The 7,308-nt window shown below is 57.0% G+C and overlaps 1 pseudogene; it reads right to left on the reverse strand.

The window, feature by feature from the left end:
- Window positions 1–1,790: 1,790 nt before the first annotated feature.
- On the reverse strand, window positions 1,791–5,868 carry LOC130030760 (2-oxoglutarate and iron-dependent oxygenase JMJD4-like; annotated as a pseudogene).
- Between the last annotated feature and the right edge of the window lie 1,440 nt (window positions 5,869–7,308).

Below are 7,308 nucleotides of genomic sequence, written 5' to 3' on the forward strand. Positions count from 1 at the left end.
CCCGGGACTACAGCACAGAGGGTGGATCTGAGGCAGAAACCTCCTACGCTATGGGTGTTGGCTTTACGGATTCAAAGACATGGTAGAAAAAATGGAGTTAGTCCTTGTCCTGCCTTTGTCCCAGCTCGGTCACCACGTATTTCACTCTTGAGGGTGGGCACAGCGTTGGCTTACCTGCCAACCCCTGGAAACCAAAGGACCAGCCAATTTCAAGCAGTGAGCACAATACCCTGTACTGTAAACCTGTATGTGATCTGCCCTCTCCACTTAGAACCCAGAGCTTCACTTCTAAATGGGACACAGATCTCATCTGGTAAGAATTCTTGAGGCACAGAGGTGGTTCGGTGGCCACACGGCTGCCAGAGAGACACAACAATAAGGAGGTCTCCAGCACCACTCCCCACAACAAGTCCCAAACACTTGGGATTCCTGGTGCCACAATAGTGTGCAGCCTGCAGTGAAAAGCGTGACTGAGATTGTGTGACTCAGTATGGGACCCCGCCATTGCAAAGACAAATGGGAAAGAAAGTAGAGGGCAGGATCAGCCCCTCCTGTTCCAGCAGTGTCACAGCTAGGCAAGGAGCAGGGACAGCTCTCAGGACGTTCGGTTAGAGGCTGGTGAGTCTTTCAGAAGCACCTTCCAATGACAGGTTCTGCCAGAACAGGGGCAGGCATTCTACACCGTCAAAAGAAGAAATAGCATTTCTCTCTTTGTTAGTTCTGACAGGACATCTGGTGATGCTCAGGGCTGACTCATGGCACTGCACTCAGAGATCATTCCTGGTGGGGCTTGGGGGACCATTCGAAGGATTGGGGAGTGAAACCAAGTTCTCATGTGCAAGGCAACTGCCCAACTTGCTATGCTATTTCTTCAACACCAATAACGTTTCCTTTTTTCAGAAAACAGTTAGGAAATAGTAGTTTTGAAGACCAGACTAATTCTACCCATTTTAAGTGTGGGAAATTGGACGTAAAAAAAAAAAAAGACAAATTACAAACAATGCAGAAAGGAAAAAGCAAAAGCAGATTCTGAGCAAATGGATATACTACAGAGACTTTTCTCCCCTGTTCCCCCAAAGACGCTGTAATATGTCTGATACCCTAGCTTGAAAACTTCCAGGAACCTACACAACATTTCTTTTCTTGTTTATTTCTGATCTGGGGAAAAGGTACGTGACTCAGGGTTTAGGGTTACTGGGGCCAAAACGGTTGTACAGTGGACAGGGCACTTGCCTTGCACACTGCCAATCTGGATTATATCCCTGGTATCCCATATGGTCCCCTAAGCCCACTAGGGGTAATCCCTGAGTGCAGAGACAGGAGTCAGCCCTGAGCACCATCAGATGGCCCAAAACCAAACCCAACAACAACAAAAAAGAGTTTAGGGTGACAGACGGGTGTGGCTCTCTGAGATCTGACTCTATCCCATGAATGAGGATCTCCAGCATGCCCACATGCCAGGAAAGCCCAGGGTGCATGCGCGCCCACTCCTGAGTCCTGGTAAGAGGACTCCCTGCAGCAGGGCCAACTGACCACGACAGCCCACATTCAACACACCATCAACAGGAATCTGTACCCCAAACAGGATCTGGGACACAGGGACACAGACAGACGGCCAGGAGAGTCAGAGTCATCATATGCATGAGTCGTACCTGGGATGCCAAGGCCAAAGGCACAGCAGAGAGGTGCTGTGTTCCGCACCACCAGGGAGGGTGGGGCTGAGAGAAGAGCCCTGTGCCGCCATCCACACTGTTGCCCCCAGATGCCATCTCCGGTCCCCACTGCAGTCACTACAGGGATGTGGTGCTGGCCACAGCCTGTTCCGGCTGCTGCAGAAGCTGCTCTGGCTGTGGTGAGAATGTGCTGATGTCCACTCTCTGGAAGTCAGGGTGAGTCACCACAGAAGCCAGGACCTCAGCAATGTGGCTGATGTCGAAAGCAGCCTGCTGGAGGCCCACCCCAGTGTCTTCACGGTGCTCAGCCTGGCCAGGGTCAATTCCCTTGGTTAGGCTGTTCAGCCTCCTTTCGGCAATGACCTTGAGGAAGTCGTAAAATTCTTCGAAATTGATCCCAGTACAGGACCTCATAATGACCTGGGTCAAAAAGGAGAGACTCGTGAGCTCCCACACACCCACACATCAGGCAGCATCCTTTGACTGGGCAGAACATGGGCGATGAAGGACCCGAGATGCAGTGTGGTCCAGACAGTGACCAGAGGGGGAACGTCCTTCGCAGAGATGGACCTGGAGACCACCACATCCCTGAGACCACAGCTCTGCACTTGTGAGCTACACCTCGAGATAGCATGGCAGCCTGGCAGTCACCACACACCCACAGCCTCCACTGAAGCCCCCAGGACACCCCAACATGCCCCCTTTCAGCTCCTCCCAGATCCCCAGGAAATCCCTGGCTCACCAGTGTCTGGCGCTGCCACCATACCTGGCAGTGGTGGTGCCAGTCGGGCATGCTCTCCTTCCACTTGATGACTTCCTGCTGCACGGCACAGAGCTCCTGCTGCAGGAAGTGCCACATGTGCCCCAGGTTGTAGCTGTTGACCCAGTTGTGATTAATGGAGATTGTGTCTTCCTACAGAAAGCGGAAGGCACACAGGCTACTCCCAGAAGCTCACTGCGAACACTGCCTACCCCAGCCCTCATTCCTATTGGGCTTCCTTAGCTGGACAAGGGGTGCCCCAGGGGAGGGACAGGGGTACAGGGACAATATGAGTGCACAGCACATCCCTACAGGCCTGCAATAGTCACACAGGGAAGCCATGCAGGGCGGGAAAAACGAGGATGCTCACTGGGAGGGTTGGGAAGGGCGAGTCCTGCCCTCTTGCTGTAAAGGTATGCAGGGACTGCCAGGAAGGCCAACAGGGACATCTGACTGAGGCGGAGACAGGCCCTGGCAAGCTTCCTAACCTGCACTTGTGAGCTACACTTGTGGAACAGAGAGCACCCGAACTGCCAGGTTGTGGACTTGGTGGTGCCAGCCGCTGGGCACACCATCTCACCCGCCTCCTGTGTGACCTCCAACGGGGGGCTACAGTGCTCACGCCTGGGGTATAGGCGGCTGTTGAGGAGCGTGGGGGAGGTGACATTATAGGGCAGGCCACCATGGCAATCCCTCAGGGCCTCTTCTTGCCCCGGTGGGAAGAAGATCCATTTTTTCCTCCCACAGGTGTTGACAGACCAGCTGAAGGAGCGGAAGATGTCAGCGTGGAACAGCGACCTACATTAAGAGTTCTCGTTGGTGCCCTCAAGAGCCATGTGTGGGGTTTGTTTCTCCCAAACAGGCTGAGCCAGCAACAAATCAGACCCGTGAGTCAGGTAGGCAGACAAACCTTCCCCCCACTCCCCACCCGCCACCAAAAAATCCCACAAGAGATACACAAGTCCAGTGGGCCTAGGAACGCCTAACCTGGGGCCTGACTCCAAGTCCTGGCTGATGGGACTCTCCAAGATGGCTGAGGGCGAGCTCCTAGGGCAGCAAAGGAGATGGGGTGCAGGGTGGGGTGAGAACAAGGAGGGGTCAGGATGCGGGTGGTGGTGTTGGGAGGCCATCTCACCAGCTGCCAGTGGGCCCCATTGTAGATGAAGCGGTAGTCATCCACATCCAGAGTGTCCCAGTACTCGTTCAGCAAGTCTGAAGAGAAGTACACAGGCAGGGTAAACACATCCTTGGCTGAGGAGTCCCTTGAGACAGTGGAATGAGGCTGAGGCACGTGTAGCAGCCACAAGTCCACCACTCCACACTCCAGTGCTAAAAACAAGAGATCTTAAGGGTTATTAAAAAGCTGTGCATGACCCTTAGCTGCCTTTTGCTACTGTGCCCAGACCATTGGCACCAGCCATCAGGCTGCATGGGGCCACCTCAGACTACTCAGCTCTAGTCCAGACACCAAACAGACAAAATAAATGGCTGTAGAGTTTCTGTGACATCTGGAACCAACCCTGCAGCTCTGAGACTTCAAGCCTGGATTTCACTGAGGATTCTTGGTGCAGGCCCAGCATTAGAGTGGCTTCCAGAATCTGTGAGCCTCTTCTACACCTTCGCCTCACCTAGTGTCCATGACTCAGCCTGCTGGATGCCAGGTCACAGGCGCAAACTCAAGGTTCTGCACCACGCACATGAGGTGTTGTGCGCTTGCCTGCTCACAATCATTTATGCCCCAGCCCAGCCGCACACCCAAACAAGTGGGTACTCAGGGACAACTGTCTGGGCCCCACATGCTGGCCATGCACTTCGTCACTTTGAGCAACCTCCCCAGCCCTTGATCTGACTTTTCTGAAACCTAGTTTCCACATCATAAATTCAAGAATTTGGTTGTTCACGCAAACCGTAACCCAGGAGTTAATTTAGTTGTTTGCACATTCACTCAAACGACATTATGATGACTATGCAGGTCAGTGTGGGTCTGGTAAGAAACCCCTCTCGATTCGTTAAAAGTACAGCCCTGGGTGGCAGTAGTCATTTCCCAGAGGCAGGGGTGTGCTGGTGTGGGACCGTCCTCAGAGCCAGATGGTTCGAAGATCAGGCTCCACAGTAGGTTGAATAAGCAAGTCCAGACCGAGGAGGTGGGGCTGGTAGGGACACACTGGAAAGGCAAGTGTGTGCTGCTGCTCTGGCCAGTGATGAAGGGTTAAGAGAGAGTGGGACACAGCTCTGCTGGAAAGGTTACTCTGGAGCTTTCAAGCACCCAGATCAGATCACCTGGACATGAGGTGCGTGGCCTGGCAGGGTATGATGGTAATCAGGGTGGAGAAGAGAGTGCCCTGACCAGTCGGCTGGAAAGGTCAGTCCTACAGAGTGGCATCTGAGGAGGGCCCAGAACAGTGCTGCCTCTAAGATGGAGGTTAGGCCATCAAGGGCAAGTCGAAGAGGTAGTGACCACAGCTCATCCGTGTCCTTGCCAGGGCCACACTCCCCCAGCCAATCTAAGAGTGACTGCCAGTTGCCACTCCACCCAGGACTGAAGGGCATCAAGTTTGGGTTCTTTTTCTTTCTTTTCTCTTTGGGCCACACACCTGGCACTGCTTACGGCTTACTCCTGCCTCTGCTGCTCCCTGGTGGAGCTCCCGGGTCCCTCGGGGGTGCTGGGAATCAGAGCCGACTGTGTGCAAGGCCAGCATCCTCGCTGCCGCCCGGATGTGCAAGGCCAGCATCCTCGCTGCCGCCCGGATGGGCCGCCGGAGGCAGGTGCTTTGCGCCGGGGGTGGGGAAGATGCCCGGCTCTGTGGCCCGCGGCTTTACCTGCACAGGTGCCAGCCTTTGAGGTAGAGACATCCCCTGGGAGACGAGTAGCCAGCCTCGATGTATTCTCTCCAGTAGCTGATGTAGTCTCTGAGGGGCATGCGTTCTTTGGGGTTCGAGTTATATTCCCAGAGCCCGCTGTTCGCCACGGGGACCACCACGTCTCCTGGAAGGCGAGGGGAGGCGCGGGCTCTTCAGAACGCTCCGCGGGACCCCGGCCGCCAGAGGCTTTCCCCCGGGACCACCCGCGGCGACTCTCCCGAGACACCCCCCCCCCACCCCGACCTCCGGCCGCGGCTCCCCGGCCCACCTTAGGTCCGCAGCAGGCAGTCCCAGTCGGGCGCGCCGGCGGGCGTCACTCAGAGCCGCCGGCAGCCCCAGCCCGTGGTGAAGGCGCTGGAGAAGACGCACGACCGGTTGGGCAGCAGGTAGCCCCGCACGAAGTCCTCGTACGAGAAGGCGCCCGGCTCCGCGATGAAGTTCACGCGGCGCGGCGCCGGCCGGTCCCCGCCGGGCACGCGGCCCCCGAGGCCTCGAAAGTGGCTCTCGGTCAAGAGGCGCGTCTCGCGGTCCATGCCCGGCGGGGGCGGGTGCGCGGAACCGGGCGGCGGCGGGAGGCCGGCGCCAAGACCCGGCTCCCAGCACCCAGGCCCGGGCCCCTTCGCGGCCGGCACCCAGACCCGGGGCCCCGACGCGGCTGGCACCCAGGGCCCGGCCGCCGTTTCTGCCCGGGCCCCGCCGCGGGCACCGCGCCCGGCGCAGGCGCAGGTGCAGCGCAGACCCGGCCGCTCCGCGCTCCTGCTCGGCGGCGACTCCGGACTCTGCAGGCGCTGCGGACCCTACCGCCGTCTCCGCGCCTCCGGCGGCTCGGGTAAAGCGGCATCCCCGCGCGCGGCCCGTCGGCGCCCCGAACGCCCCCCGCCCCATCCCGCCTCCCCGTCCCCGCCCCCGCCCCCGACTCTGGCTCGTGCCGGGGGGACTGGGCAGGGGCTGGGCTGGGCCGACGGTGATGCCCGAGGCCAGAAGTGGGGCCTCTGCTTGATGCCGGGGCCTAAGCTGGGATGGCAGTTCGGAGACGCAGAGGCCTGGGCTGGGTGCTGGGCGCGGGCGCTGGTGGGCGCGGGCATGCAGGAGGCGTGCAGCCACTCAGGTGCGGACTTGAGGCTGCACGCCCGCATACCTGAAAAATCAAACCCACCGACATAAACCCACTCCTGTCCACATGGAACGGAGGGAAACGATCGCTGTACCGTGGAAATTTGTTAGTCAAACGTCTGCAAGAGAGCAGGAGAGTACACAAGTACACAGATGCAATGTTACTACATTACAGTCTCTAATGCAAGAGGGTACACAGCTCTGTTTTACACATAGTAAAAAAGCCTCTCGTCTCTCTGATAGAAATATAGGTGCATCCTGTAATCCTTCTGCATCAATGAGAACTCTAGACAGTTTCTGGCTTTGGTTTGTTGTTTGGGGGTGGGGGGCACGCCAGTGGAAGGGGTTGGGGCTCTGTCCAGCTATTCTCAGGGCTCACTCTGGTGGGCCTGGGGAACCATAGGAAATGCCAGGGGAATTGAACCCAGGTCGGCGGGACGCAGAGCAAACATCTTAACTGCAGTGCTGTCGCAGCCCCATGGCTCTCTCTGGTTTTTGGTTTATTTGGTTTTTGTTTTGTTTGAGAGCCACACCTGGCAGTGCTCAGGGATGCATGCGGTGCCTGGGATAGAATCCGGGTCTCCTTCGTGCCAAGCGTGGGCTCCCATGCATTCTGGGAAAGTTTGTGCTTACAGTTCTGTCAACAGGTGATGAATGTGCCTTGCAAAATCTGGACACTGGTTTTGCTTACTCCTAACAAAAGCTGAAGAGAAGGAACAGTCCCTGTATTTAACAAGCAAGATGTGAATTTGTTTACTCTTGTGGGTGGAAGGAGAAAGGTTTTGGGTGTGCTGGGGCTATGGACTTGGAAGGGGAGCTTGAAGGTGGGGGTTCTTTCCAAGGGGTCTGACGTTTACCCAGAACAGAAGGATCTGCAGTGGGAAAAGGCAGAGAAGCAGG

The sequence above is a fragment of the Sorex fumeus genome, unplaced genomic scaffold (assembly GCF_029834395.1).
Source record: "Sorex fumeus unplaced genomic scaffold, SorFum_2.1 ptg000044l, whole genome shotgun sequence".
Taxonomy (NCBI): domain Eukaryota; kingdom Metazoa; phylum Chordata; class Mammalia; order Eulipotyphla; family Soricidae; genus Sorex; species Sorex fumeus.